The sequence below is a fragment of the Phyllobates terribilis genome, unplaced genomic scaffold (assembly GCF_046119375.1).
Source record: "Phyllobates terribilis strain yellow unplaced genomic scaffold, ASM4611937v1 Scaffold_3__8_contigs__length_932513732, whole genome shotgun sequence".
NCBI classification, from domain to species: domain Eukaryota; kingdom Metazoa; phylum Chordata; class Amphibia; order Anura; family Dendrobatidae; genus Phyllobates; species Phyllobates terribilis.
Window position 1 is genome coordinate 216,515,960 of NW_027362763.1, and position 15,842 is coordinate 216,531,801.

General features: G+C 42.5%; 1 long non-coding RNA gene across 1 annotated transcript in view; it reads left to right on the forward strand.

Annotated features, from left to right (window-relative positions):
- Positions 1-9,607, forward strand: part of LOC141258044 (uncharacterized) — a 268,872-nt gene extending 259,265 nt beyond the window's left edge. Inside the window, exon 3 of the long non-coding RNA XR_012318177.1 lies at positions 8,391-9,607. This is a non-coding gene — a long non-coding RNA (uncharacterized lncRNA). The remainder of the gene's footprint in view (positions 1-8,390) is intronic.
- The last annotated feature ends 6,235 nt before the right edge of the window (positions 9,608-15,842 follow it).

Sequence of the window (15,842 nt, forward strand, 5' to 3'; positions counted from 1 at the left end):
CGTTGACACACCTGGACACTGCAAGACTTGGTGCCCTGGAGCAGAGATGGATGGCCCGCCTGTCCAACTACGAATTCACCATCAAATACCGGGCGGGACGCTCAAATGCCAACGCGGATGCCCTGTCCAGAATGCCAAACTTAACGGACATAGGGGAAGATCCAGAAGAACTGGAAGAAGTCGAACTCCCTGCGTTCCACCGTCATGGGATTACCCTGTATTCCCACCGTGTAAGGGACAGACGCTCTGCCACGTTCAATCCCTTACCCCACTACAGCTGGGCAGAGACACAAGACAGTGATCCCGCAGTCCGTCTGGTGAAGGAAATGTTGACACAGGCTGATGCCCGTCTTGACCCAGACGCTCCGGAAGAGACCAAACAACTGTGGAAGGAGAAAAGTAAACTGTTTCTTTACAAGGAGAAGCTGTGCCGGAGAATGGTCAACTGTAGAACACATGAGCTGACCTGGCAGGTAGTGGTCCCAAGACGAGATGCGGCTATGGTTCTGGAGGCATACCACGACGGAGCAGGGCACTTCAGATGGAAGAAGCTGGAGTTCCTGTTGCGTGGACGGTTCTACTGGGTAGGCATGAGAGGAGCCATCGAGAGGTGGTGCAGAGACTGTGAACCGTGCCAGCCAGAAGACTCCTCTGCAGCCCATCATCACCAGGCAGCCACTGGAACTGGTAGCCCTGGACCATGTGAAACTGGCTCCAAGCAAATCTGGGTAGATCGCTACTCGCGGTTCCTAGTGGTGGTCCCTGTCAAGGACTTAATGGCCCAAACAGCAGCCAGAGCCTTCCAACTGCACTTCTGCCATCCACACGGGTATCCAGAGCAAGTGCTGACGGACCAAGGACCAGCCTTCGAAGCGGAGGCATTCCAAGAGTTCTGCAATCTGTATGGCTGCAGGAAGATAAGAACAACGCCCTATCACCCTCAGACTAACGGACTATGTGAGAAAATGAACCAGGTGGTGATGGACTTGCTGAAAACGTTGCCCCTGGAGGAACGCAGTCTGTGGCCTGAAAAACTGCCTGATTCGGTGGACTTGTACAATCACATCCCCGTAGGCTCCACCAACTGTACCCCGGCTTACCTAATGAGAGCAAGACCTGGTAAGCTGCCTATTGACCTGGATATGGGAGTCCTGACACCTGAGGACACCTCGCCAGAGGCAGACTGGGATACAGAACGGCAGCAGCAGTATCGGAATGTACAGGAGAGCGTCGAGCGGAGTCTGTCTCAAGCAAGAGAAAGGCAAGAGAAGGCTTATAACCAGTATGCTCCCGCTGTTCCCCTGGTACCTGGAGAGCAGGTCTTGAAGAGAAAGAGGCAGCTCCACAAGTTGGACGACCAGTGGGAGAAGGACCCGTACACCGTACTGCCCTCAAGTCATGAGAACCCAAAAGTATGTGTCATCAGTAATCATGGAGGAGAGACCACAGCCATTGTCTCCAGAGACCACCTGAAGAAGTGTCCCGAGCAGCAGCAAAGCCCTGAAGAAGATCAAGAAAACCCTCAACCCGCAGAGGAAAGGGAAGAAATGATCAGTACCGTACTCGGAGACTTTCCCCGGTCCTGGACTCAGATCAACAACACAGTCGTGGTACCCATCCTCCCCTTTCTCCAGCCAGCCCCTCAAGGGCCTACAGAAGAACAGGTAGTGTCAGAAGAGCAGCCGGCCCAGGAGGCAGAAGAATCCATACCAGCAGCCCAGGAGAATCAACCCTCTGCTAGTAGTGAGCCTGCCGTGCCCCTAGTAAGCCAAAGAGTATGCAGAAAGCTGCCAGACCTACCCATAACACCTCCTACACCCTGTAGTGCAGAACCAGAGAGTGGGTTACGCAGGTCCACCAGGAGCACTAGAGGACAGATGCCCGCTCGCTGGAGAATCTAAACTGTAATATATATTTACCTGTACATACGTAAATGTTGAAAATGGTTTATGTTTGTTACCTGGTTACTAATTATGTTTCTCTAGTTACCCTTCAGGTTTATTTGGACTGACAGGTTATGGACGCTGAGTAACCGGAACTACATTGTTGATAGTTGCACCTTGGTGCCTCTTGCAAGATGGCCTAGGAAGATAAAACCTGTCTGGCGTGGCCTCCTTGTGGCCCAAAGTAGCTAGCCTCAGCCTTGCAGCCACGCCCTGGGCCAACGCTTGGGGTTTGCTTTGGACAGGTCCCCTACTCTGTGCCAAAACTTCACCTTGTTGGGTGACATGGACACCCGGTTACGGACACGCCGTGACCTCTAAAGACTAAAGCTTCTTGTACATATGTTATAGTATTATTGTTTATACCCTGTATTTGTGTTTTCTTAAAAATGTGTTTAGTCCCGGAGTACTAAAATTCACTAGGGGGGAATGTGGCACCCCAGGGGTCTGGTTGCCACAGTAATAGAAATATTACGTCTGGGAGCTAGTGGGAGGTTTCTCTGGTCATGAGCCCTTAAGCATGCAACACTTCCTGCCCAGACCTGGGAGAGGAGGAATCTGCCCTTATAAACTGGGTCTGGGGCGGGATTAGTCAGTTGAGTCAGAGCCTGGAGACAATTCCAGACACAGGGAGAGTTACAGCAGGAGCTCTGTAGGAGCAGTAGCTGAAGACCTGGGGCTGGAGCGGAGCAGAGCTCGCCCTGGCAGAAGAATCTGATAACCGGACACCGGAGTCCGAGGCTGTGGGGACTGATATCCACCCAGCAGCAGAAACCAGCCGGCAGGGGATTCCAGGTCCTCTGGCCATAGAAGCCCGGAGGCTCAGTCACAAGGAAGGGACCAGCACCGCCATCCAGGAGCGGAGGCTAACAGAAGGCCCCAGGTCACCAGCCATACGGGTGAGCACCACACAGTATACTCAGGGACGTGGGCTACTACTACCCGCTTACAGCAAGGTAGCCAGAAAGAGTGCAGATAAACGGGGAGGCCTACAGCTCCACCTGGCCAGGGAAACTCCTGTTTGCTCGCAGACTGACCAGGCCCCTTATGCTAGCCAGTACTCCCGGGAGGGTCTGCCTTAATATCACCAGTAAAGACGCTGAACTGCACTGCAAAGACTCTGAGTCGTTCCTGCTCATCGCCGCACCAGCACTACTAGTGCTGGGACGCCCGCGCACCATCACTCCCCCATCATCCACATTCCCTGCCCTGAGGCCATACTCCTCCCCTGGGGAGTTATCCCATCTTTTGCTGCGCACACCACACCAGCCTCAGCGGACTGCCTCGCAGCGGCGGTACACCCTGACCGCAATCCACGGGTGGCGTAGTCGGACAATTAACCTAAAACCCCTAAAAGATTGCCATCGGCCTCACCAACCTGAGCCACGGGACCGGGTCGCCGCCACGGAGACTACAACCCCCAGAGACCCGGTTCCGGGCAACCCACACACGTCCACACTAGGCCCAGGGGGCGTGTCATATGCTGTTGGTAAAATTTACTATATTTATAGGAAAAAAAAAGATTCACAATGTTTTCACTAGGTGTAATCTAAAATATTCTATTGGTTGTTTTAATCAGTAAGTAAACAAATAATTATGTCAGAAAGAAAAAACACTTTTAGGTTTGCTTGAGATCATAGATCATGTGCATAGTAGATGTCCCTTTAATACACTATACAGATTGCAAGTATAATGCATTCATTCACATCCTATCTCCATCTTCTAATGGCGTTGACTCAGAATATAAACACCTCATAAATCTTCTGCGAGACAGTAGCAGGACTGAATCTCTCAATATACAGCACTTTTTGCATTTTGATTGGCTTGCCTACAAGTTAGCCAAAGAATAAACATTTTGGATGTGAAGTGACCATGCCAAACAAGGAGAAAAGTGTAATGAAAAGGTCAACGATTTCTCATAAACGCCTATCACATAGACAATGCATAATGTATTATTACAAGCAATTCCATGGTTACAGTCAGATAACAAGGCACTGAACGGGAACTGGAGTTTCTGAAATGTACTTGGGAGGACCATTAAAATAATTTGATTCTTTACATAAGTCACATGCCGCACTTCATTTAAAGTAAAGTAAAAAAACAAAAATTTGGCACATGCTGAAAAGCAATGCTACCTGTGAGATATGTGCATTTGTGTCATTCATTTTCTATGTAGAAGTTGTATTAGAAGTAATTTATGTCTAGATGGCTATAGGCACCTGTAATAGCATTAAGTTGGATGTGAAATGGCCTAAGGCCATGGCCCCACTATCAGTATTTGGTCAGTATTTAGTCAGTATTTTTTCTCAGGAGTGGGAGCCAAAAATAGGAGTTGGTGATAAATGCAGAATTGGTGACTTGTTTCTATTATACCTTTTCTCTGATTGTTCCTCACCTGGTTTTGGCTCCCACTCCTGAGAAAAATTACTGACTGAATACTGACCAAATACTGGTAGTGGGGCCGTGGCCTTAGTGCGGGTTCTGTGAATAAGGAAACCTATAGTCTGTTTTTCGAAATGGTCATGAAATATATTTTACATATGGAATAAAACAATTTAAAATCTACTGGTGAGTACTGTATCTATTCTTGGACTTTATATATACTTTATATGAAAATGTATTCTATATGTAATCATATGCTGAGCACCACTAACAGGGACTGGGTCCAATTAACATATTATTGTATCAGAACGAATGATGTCAACCTAAATTTCTATGAGAATTTCTGGCTACAAGCATACTGCTTGCAACATTTGCGATGACATGCATACTTTGCAACTATCATATCACATGGTCCAGCGGAGTCAATCAGGGGGGTGCATAACACATTTTTTTGCATTATTCTTTATACAGTGCAAGAAAGGAGGACCATTTAATAACCCTTTGTCCTAATTTTGCTACTGAAGAAAAATCCTTGTGTGCTGGAGAAAATATACTTTCTGGCTTGTTATATTGGCAGGCAATAAACAATTTTTTACCTTATTTTGTAAAGGTTTTTATTTTTTTTCGTAGCCCCAAAAAATTCTCCAGGTTCAAAGATTTGAATGCAACTGTCTACCTCACAAAATTACATTTTTTTTTGCATTCTTCCTTGTAGAAGTCCAATATAGAGTCTCACAGCTTTCAGTATCACCTCTATGCTGATGACACACAGATCTACCTCGATATCTCCTCCCTGCGAACCAAAATCCCACAATGTCTGTCCTCTATCTCATCCTTCTTCTCTGCCAGATTTGTAAAACTTTACAATGATAAAACAGAATCCATCATCTTTCCACCTTCTCATTCATCCTCCCCATCTAACCTATCCATCAACGTCAATGGCTGTTCACTCTCCCCAGTCCTGCAGGCTTGCTGCCTTGGGGTAATCCTGGATTCTGATCTCTCCTTCAAACCACACATCCAAGCCCTTTCCACTTCCTGCCATCTCCAACTCAAAAATATCTTCTGCATCCGCACATTCCTCAGCAAAGACTCTGCAAAAACACTAGTGCATGCACTCATCATTTCCTGCCTCGACTACTGCAACCTGCTGCTCTGTGGTCTCCCTTCCAACACTCCTTCCCCCCTCCAGTCTATCCTAAACTCTGCTGCCCGACTAATCCACCTGTCCCCCCGCTATTCCCTGGCCTCTCCCCTCTGTCAATCCCTTCACTGGCTCTACATTGCCCGGAGACTCCTGTTCAAAACCCTAACCCTGACATACAAAGCCATCCACAACCTGTCTCCCCCATACATCTGTGACCTAGTCACCCGGTACTTACCTGTACACAACCTCCGATCCTCACAAGATCTCTTTCTCTACTCCCCTCTTATCTCCTCTACCCACAATCGCATACTAGATTTCTCTCGTGCATCCCCCCTACTCTGGAACTCTCTACCCCAACATATCAAACTATCACCTACCGTGGAAACCTTCAAAAGAAACCTGAAGACCCACCTCTTCCGACAAGCCTACAACCTGCAGTAACCACCGCTCCACCATACCGCTGCATAACCAGCTCTACTCCCACCTACTGTATCTTCACCCATACATTGTAGATTGTGAGCCCTTTCGGGCAGGGTCCTCTCTCCTCCTGTACCATTTGCTGACTCGTTTTGTTAAGATTATTGTGTTTTTGCTATGTATATCCCCTTTTTCACATGTAAAGCGCCAAGGAATTAATATCGCTATAATAATAATAAATAATAATAATAATAATAATATTACACCTGTGCACATCACCCGAATACAGCGGATTGTTGGAGGTGCTGGCATTTTTGGCATAAAACTATCTAACTTTTATTGTCACTTCCTTTTTGGTAAAGGTCATATTATCCATTGTGAAAATTATAAATTTGTCGCTAAACATTTTATCAGAAAAAGAGTAATTTTCATATTTGCATCCACATTTGAAAAAGTTCTGTGAAGCACATATGTGTTCAAAATGCTAAACACTCCCCTAAATGAATCCATTGATGGGTCTAGTTTCCAAAATGGGGTCACTTGTCTGGTTTTCTGTTTTGGTATCTCAGGGCTCTGCAAATGAGACACGGTGTCTGCAAACTATTACAGCTAAAGTTACACTCCAAACACCAAATGTCTCTTCTTCCCTTCCCTGCTGTGTGTCCAAACAGAACTTTTTGACTACATATGAGGTATTGCCTCACTCAAAAGAAAGTAGGTAACAAACTGTATAGTCTACATTTTTCATTTGAGGCAAAACCACCATTTTTGTGAAAACAATGAAAATTTCCAATATGACGATCTAGTATTATTGAGCTATGTGTAGTACCTGTGGATTCAAAATGCTCAATACATACCTAAATAAAAACCTTGAGGAGTGTACTGTCAAAAATGGAGTCACTTATGGGGGGGGGGGGCGTTCTACTCTCTAGGCACCTTAGAGGCCCTGCAAATACAAAATGGTACCCGCCATCTATTTCAGGCAAATTCAAATGGTGCTCCTTCCCTTCCGAACTCTGCTGTTACTCCAAACAGAAGTTTCTGACCACATTTGGGATATCAGCATGCTGAGAAGAAAGTGGTAAACTATGAGGTCCTTTTTTGTGTTATTACTTGTAAAAGTTAAAAAAATGGGGCTAAAGCAACATTTCAGAGGAATTTTTTTTTCTCATTTGCATTAGTTCCTATGTAGCACCTGAACAGTTAGGCTGTGTGCCCACGAAGCGGATTTAATGCGTTTCCACCGCAAAAACGCATTAAAAACGCTTGTTAAGTTGTCTGCCATGTTTCCCAATGATAATCCGCATGTCTGTGCACATGCTGTGGAAATTTCCGCTGCAGATTATCATTGTGGAAAAATCTGCAGCACAACCATTTTTTGTGCATAATCACGGCGAAATCGCAGCCATTGACTTGCATTGAACCGCATAACATCCGCATGTATTCATGTATGCATGTGGATGTTATGCGTTTCAATGTGCGGATGGTACCTGGGTCTGGAGAAGAGGAGACTCTCCTCCAGACCCGGGTACCATTAGTAAAAAAAAAAATTAAAACGTAAAAAATAAAAAAAAAACATTATACTAACCTCTCCGGCGGCCTCCGGGCTCCCGTCCGGTGGCGTCCTCTGTTCTCGACGTCCCGGGGTATACTGAAAGGACCTGTGGTGACTTCATTTAGTCATGTGATGGTCACGTGACCGCTGACATCAGGTGTTAACGTAGATTTGTCACAATAACAAATTCTTTGTGTTGATTTATTGGATGAGAATGGCAGTCAGCCATTATACTTGAATGACTGTCAAATTGCTCTGGATGGGATGGAGTAGACAACTCAAATGCCTAGTCATATTGCTTGCTCTACATACTGAAATGGGAGGGGCAGTGGTAATGACATTCTAAGCCAGTGCAAATATAGGGGTGAAAATCAGGTGATGGGGCAGGGAGCTCAGGATATTACCCACACTGAGACAACTGTGAGCCGACTCATGGATCATGCTGCTGATGATTGAGAATGAATTGGGGTGCCGAGGAGGTAATTGCCATCAGATGGGGAAGGTGGAGGCGTCAGCATTAATGAACAGAGCCGATGTTCTGCCAGCAAATCTTCTGGGAGGAAGATTTATACTACTACAGTCAGCTTGAGAGCAGGTGATGTTGGTGGACAAATTTTAACAGTGCCTGGAATTCTAGTGGTGGTTGTGGTCGTGGCAAATCCTATGCATGAGCATCTTGAGAATTCTTTTCCACATTGACAGAGTAAAAATATTGTTAGGCTTCAACTACTCCAAATTTTCATAAGATCCTTGCTTCACTACAGTTTTTGGTGTAAATAAGAATTTTTTGGGAGATGCTACAGGCATGACTTTTCCCTGTAGGGACAGGGCACAAAGGGAACAATTGTTGTAACATCAAAAATACATTCATGGTATTCTGTTAATGCAATTCTATTTAACAATATGATCAATGGCTGTATACATGTTTAATGATTTTTATGATCAGGTGAAGCTCCCTGGAAGAACACTGCACAGAATTGGGTCCCTGTCCAGACCTTCAATGTCTATGTTGTATGCAGCAGAATTTGGAAGAGATTGAGGAGGAAAAGGAAGAGTAGGAGGAGAAGAAGCATTATTAGGTGGATGTGGACATTGAGTTGGCACAAGCAGGGAACAAGACTACAATCAAAGCAAAAATGAAGGACGCAAAGACAATCCTGGCCATGATGACCATCCGTCACAACAGGGCACGGGAAGTGAACCAACAGGGTCCTTGTTCGTACTGGTATGCAGGACAAGATATATGCTGGAATGAGTGGAGTATAGTTACCATCAAGCTAAGCATTGCCTATTAGATAGTTATGTGTTTAGCCCCTGACTATAAAATAGAGTAGAAGATTTTTTTATTGCTTCCAAAAGGAAGTGTAAATTGGCATAACACAAGCAATAAATTGTGTTCCCTTCTCGGTAAATCTTTTGTAGAATGTATGCCTGCCAACTGCATGGTTGACCAAAAAATGTCTCAGTGACTCCCCCCAATTGCAAGCAATAGGTCTACAACAAATTGCCAAGGAAACAGCAGTAACAAATACATTTTTATTTGACATGATGAACCAGATGTTTTATCTGCTGCTGTACCAACCTGATACTCCTCAGAAAATAAAAGACTCACAGGCTGGACTGTCAGGTTTAGTTGAGCCTAGACTGTCTTTTCTCTGGCAGATATCCAGAGCCCGAATCCCAAGGACTTTTGGCTTACTAGACTGGACAAGTCACGAGAACTGTCCCAATTTACTCTGGGAGCACTGTCATGTACAACCTCTATTGTAATGTAAGAGAGGATATTCAGTGTGGTCGGAGTCTTTATAAATCCCAAGCGAAACAGTATCCAACCAACGTTTAGATAGGCCGTTCCATCTACATTTCTGTCCATTGTCTTCTACCCTATTCTGCAACAGTCAATGCTTATGGCTCATGTCCAGATGGGTATCTATTCCATGCCCAACATATTATCTATACTGTACTGCTGCTGCCTTGTGTTGAAAAATGGCTCCCGGGTCACTTTGGAGAAATGGCCATTCCACTGGTCACATGGCCAAACTGAGTTAGTTACCCAGATTGAAGACTAGAGGGTTCCAGTTACCCTACATTATTCCACAATCCAGGGAGTTGGACTGGTGTGACTTTCTCTCATGAAGGCTTCTTCATAATGTTGCCACTGTGGTCTCCAGATCATTCACATATCTCCAGATATCATTGTATCAAAATGAAAAGTGGTAGTCATTGCTTAATAGGATAGACCTCCAGTCCAGTCTACCTTGCTGCAATTTCACCTCCAGCCTCCATCTCAAGGACATACTATATGGCCATAGCTTTTAAGTAGCCTTTGAGAGAATGTCACACCAGTCCTACTCTTAGGATTATGGTGTAGTGTGGTATAATTTATGATAGCGAACACCTCTAGTCTTCATTAAAAGTACATTAACACTAACAGCTTGGCATTACAGCATCTCTGGGACTTGTCTCCCATTGAGCTTGTGGTGCTCATACTGGATACTGAATAAATCAAGAAGATATTTTGAAAATTTTGTTTCCATTTTTTCATCATCTCCATATCACTAACATGTCTATCGATCCTGTGATTTCTATAATTCAAAGACATTTCTTTTATGGTATTGCAATTTCAATGTTGAGTGTGTTTTGTTAAATATAACTTTAACTGCTTAATGACCGAACCTTATTTTTCAATCTGACATGCATCAATTTAATTGGTGATAGCTCTGGAATTCTGCAACATATCCCAGTGATTCTGAGGTTGATTTTTTTCATGACACATTATACTTCATTTTAGTGGTACATTTTGGTCAATATGATTTGCATTTAATTGTGAAAGTATTGACACTTTGTCCAAAAAAATTAGCAATTTTCAAACTTTTAATTTTTATGCCCATAAATCATAGTTATACCACACAAAATAGTTAATAAATAATATTTCCCATATGTCTACTTTACATCAGCATCATTTTTGAAGAAATGTTTTTTGTTGAAGTTAGAAGGGTTAAAAATTTGTTAGCATTTTTTCATTTTTCTAGCAAAATTTACAAAATCATTTGTTAGTGACCATAGCACAAATGAAGTGACTTTAAGGGGCATATGTGACCGAATATACCCAAAAATAACATAATTTTAAAAACTACACCCCTCAAAGTGCTCAAAACCACATTCAAGAAGTTTATTAGCCCTTTAAGTGCATCACAGGAATTGAAGCAATATGGAAGGAAAAAATGCTCCCATAAAAATGTTCCTTTAGCCCCAAATTTTTAATTTTCACAAGGATAACAGGAGAAAATGGACCATACAATTTGTTATGCAATTTCTCCTGAGTTAGTCGATACTCCATTGTTTAGATACATAGTAGAGTTTGGAAGGGAAAGAGCACCATTTGACTTTTGGAGCGCAAAGTTGACTGAAATGAAGAGCTGATGCTATATCACATTTGCAGAGCCCTTGATATGCCTAAACACGTGACCCCATTTGGAAAGTACGTCCCTCATGGAATTTAGTTAGAGGTGTGGAGAGCCCCTTGAACCCACATATGCTTCACAGAACTTTAAAATGTTGAGCCATGAAAATAGAAAAATACATTTTTCTCACACAAATGTTGCTTTAGCCCCAAATGTTTCATTTTCACAAGGGTAATAGGTGAAAATGGACCATAAAACTTGTTGTGCAATTTCTCCTGAGTACACCGATACCCAATATGTGGGGACTACTGTTTGGGTGCACGGCAGGGCTCAGAAGGAAAGGACCCCCATTTAATTTTTGGAGATTAAAATTTGTCTGGAATAGATAACGGAAACCATGTAGCTTTTGCAAAGCCCCTTATGTGCCAAAACAGTGGAAACACCCAACATGTGACCCAATTTTGAAAACTACACCCCTCAAGGAATTGATTTAAAGGCGAGATGAGATTGCTTTTTTTTAATTGTGTTGGAAAAGAGGAGCAGGATGGAGGATATTACTACTGGATGGGGCTCAGGATGGTGGACGTTACTACAAGAAGGGGCCCAGGATTGAGACATTATACCAGGAAGGGGTCCAGAATGGGCATAATTATAACAGGAAGCAGGCCCTGGAAAGGAAACATTATTACAGGAAGGGGCCCAGGTTGGGGGACATTATTACAGGAAGAGGCCTATGATGAGGGACATTACAGAAGGAGGCCTCTATTGTGGGATATCATTACATGGGGGCTAACATGTATGTTTTTATAGGATTTAGAATGTCACAAGGACCCATACATCTGTCTAACCAATATGCAAATGGGGGCTCAGGTGCAGATTTTGCAATGGTTCCCATCAGACTCTAACTACTCCACTGTATCTAGGATTAGGTTGGCAAACTGAATCTTAGAAAAACTCTGCATGACTCTTTGACTCTGCATCCTGCATATGTATAAGAATAAGCATGAATTTTATAATATGTATACACATAAGAAGCATGGCTGCACTGTCCTATTAAAGTATTTGAAAGGTAAGTAGATGCGACGACGCTGCTTTACACAGATGAGTTTATGAACAATGTCTGGTCATCAAAATAAAACAAAATTGCCAAGATTTTTGAAATAGACTCTGAAATCAATTATCCGTAACCCCATACTTTTTGGTAAAGGTCACCCAATCAAGTACTATGCTGACATAAAACTTCTCTCATTGCACCTCAGTAACACATTATATTACACATAAGAACCGTCTGAAAAGGTATTTTTGATGACTTGTTCTCATTCAGTTGTCTCCTAATGCATCTCGAGGGCAACATAAGTCACTTTGAATCTGGAGATTAATAGTGCTGCCAGGTTATGTGCTGAGATTCCTCTCCAATACTTTTTGCAGCTTTGAATTATCAGAAACCATAAAATATAGTTGGACAAACTAATTGATTTTCATGCAGTAATCATAAAAATACAGAGACAATAGAAAAACACTGCATATGATGAGAGAATGCTGAAATGTTCAAACAATATGTAATGCAAATAGTGTGCTGTAAAGGGTTCTTCTAAGACATTTCTCTTGAGATATATGATAGATTTTAGATTTTGAACTCTTGAGTTTTACTCCAAAATACATATTTTTTTGTAAGTTGCTAGGCACTAATTCAGCAAAATGGCAGCCACCTTCACTTTCCATTTCGCTAAACTGAAGAGGGTAGGGAAATGGTTAAAAAAACTGATAATACTCACTTTACTGCTCACCTGTTCTGCCATCCCTGTAGCCAACTGTCCAATCCTTTGCACCTCTTTTCCCCTTCCCCTGATTCTCTTCTGCCTCTTCACTTCAAGCCATGACTTCCAATAGGAATAGGCCTCTTATTTCCCTTTGCAACATTACAAGGCATGATGCCCGAGTAAAGGCCTGCTGCACTGTGGAGTGAAAAGGCTAAAGAGAATCTATGTGATAGGTGAAGGAGAAAAGAAGAAGTGCAGTGGCCAAATGGCAGGCTTCAGGGTTCAGAAATTATACAGGCATTCTGACATGAAATTTAAAGGTAAGTACACCAGCCTCCTCAGATCCAAAATATTCAATTAATAATGCATTTAGATTCTATTGAGAAATCTGTTGACACATTGTTTTTTATTTTCTTGTCAACATAGCCATATGAAGGTTTCTATTTTGTGGCATGTAGAAGGGAGTTGGTAGAAGTCTTTTTTCGGAATCACGTTTAACTTTCACATCTAAGAAACTAATTTCAAGATGATCACAATGAAAAGTAAGACAAATATTCCGATCATTGTGACATTGGGAACATGTACCATGCCAGATTATAAATACGTCATTAATGTAGCATGTCCAGAGGAGGACACTGTCTATTGATGGGTTCCCATCTGACATGAAAAGGTTCCTCTCCCACAGTCCCAGAAAAATATTAGCGTACGAGGATGCACAGGCTGCACCCATGGCGGTACCCTCTCTACCATTGTAGATTTCATTTTCCTATGTTGTTTACATTCCATCATCTTGTATTGATAATCATCTCCTCCTGCTGTGTTTGTCACCCTCTGGTGTTTCCCCTATTTTAAACATGTTGTCTTTTATGTATTATTTCTATTTATTTCATTAGACACATTTTATACCTTTCTTGGCTGTACATAATTTTTCATATATCATGTCATTTTTAGACACCTTACTTTTTTGCTATATGCACAACTTTGGAACTCTTAACTTATTTTACTTACAATTTATGCACCAATTTCTGTTTGCTGCCCCTTTTGCTCAAATGTGAAAATAGCCCACAGCATAGATGTTAGATGTGTTGTTGCCTAACTAAACTAGTAAATCAGGTATACAAAAATTAAAGCATGTGCATATTTTTTTAATTTTAAAGGGGAGCAATTTTAAACAATTTTTTAAACAAAAACACTGTAGACAAAAATGTTTCTTTGGTTGGTAGGAGCAGCATATGCACAGAAAAAAAGATGCAGCAGCAGTATTATTGTGGCAAATATAGTTGTTAAGTTATATATTATTCTTTTTATACCCTTTAATGGCCAGGGAATTTTTTGATTTTGAACTTTTCTTTTTTTACACTCCTTTACCAAGATCCATAAGTTTTTTATTTTTCTATCAAAGACATACAGTGGGACAATACGTATTTGATTCACTCCTGATTTTGCAAGTTTTGCCATTTACAAAGAATGGAGAGGTCTGTAATTTTTATCATCAGTACACTTCAACTTTGACAGACAGAATCTTAAAAAAGAATCCAGAAAAATGACATTATATGATTTTTACACAATTAGTTTGCATTTTATTGCATTAAATAAGTATTTAATACAACAGAAAAACAAAACTTAATACTGTATTTGGTACAGAAAACGTTGTTTGCAATTTACAGAGGTCAGATGTTTCCTGTAGTTCTTGACCAAGTTTGCACACACTGCAGCAGGGATTTTGGCCCACTCTTCCATACAGATCTTCTCCATGTCTTTCAAGTTTTGTGGCTGTCGCTGGGCAACATTGAGTTTTGGACTTACTATTGGGGTTCTGGTTTGGAGACTGCCTAGGCCACTCCAGGAACTTGAAATGCTTTTTAAGAAGTCACTCCTTAGTTGCCCTGGCTGTGAGTTTCAGATCATTGTCATGCTGGAACACCCAGCCATGACCCATCTTCAATGCTCTTCTAGAGGGAAGGAGGTTGTTGGCTAAAATCTCACGCTACATGACCCCATCCATCCTCCCTTCAATATGGTGAAGTCGTCCTGTCACCTTTGCAGAAAAGCACCCCAAAGTATGATGTTACCCCCACCATGCTTCACAGTTGGGACAGTGTTCTTGTGGGTTGTACTCATCCTTCTTCCTCTAAACATGGCGAATGGAGTTGATACCAAAAAGTTCTATTTCGGTCTCTTCTGACCACATAACCTTCTCCAATGCCTCCTCTGGATCATCCAGATGATCATTGGCAAACTTTAAAAGGGCCTGGATGTGTGCTGGCGTGAGCAGGGGGATTTGCATGCCCCACAGGATTTTAATCCATAACAGTGTAGAGTCTTACCCAGGGGTGGATTAAGAGTAGCAAGGGCCCCGGGCAGTTTAGAAGGCGCGGGCCCCCCCCCCACACCTGATTTATCACGTGACATGTCACATGATCCCCTGTGATAGATCATGTGATAGTTCACGGGAAATTAATTTGGCACAATATTAATTGTGCTGCCCCATCTGAGAGCAGCACAAAATAGGGGCAGATACCCTGATTCCAGTCATTTTTTCAGCTGCTTGTTGTCATTTTGAGAAAATCACCGTTTTATCTGCTGCAGATCTACCAGCTCTCTGAATGTTGCGCTCTGTATAGCCCCGCCCACACCACTGATTGGCAGCTTTCTGCCCATGCTCAGTGTGCACAGAAATCTACTGATCAGTGATGGGGGTGGGGTCCTACAGAACTTACTAGTCAATTACCTTCTGACAAATCAATGATTTTATCAAAACAACACTAAGCAGCCCAGTAGGTGACACATTACTGGAATCAGTGCCTCTAACCCTACATTATGCTGATTAGGTGGCAAAAACCTGATGACAGATTCCCTTTAAAGGAGCTGTAAAGACAAAAAAGTTTGTATTAAAAAAAATACAAGCCATTTGTGAAATTAACTTTTTTTCATTGTTAATTCACATTAGACTGTATCTTCAACACTTTTGTCAGCAGGTCTTATTACAGACTCTGAATAGGGCAGCTCTCTCCCTCTCCCTCAGCAGAAAGTCACAGCATGGTTAAAAAACGGGATCTTTTATGATTTTCTCATAATAAATAAAAAAGAACATGCAAGTCCTCCAAACTATTTTCCGTTTCTCTATAGGGGAGGTCCTAAATCTTTCTTGTTCTTTAGTTGATCACATGTCAAAAAGTCAAAGCATTTACTATGAACTCGCCTAAAAAAATATACACTTGGAGAGTAATATCA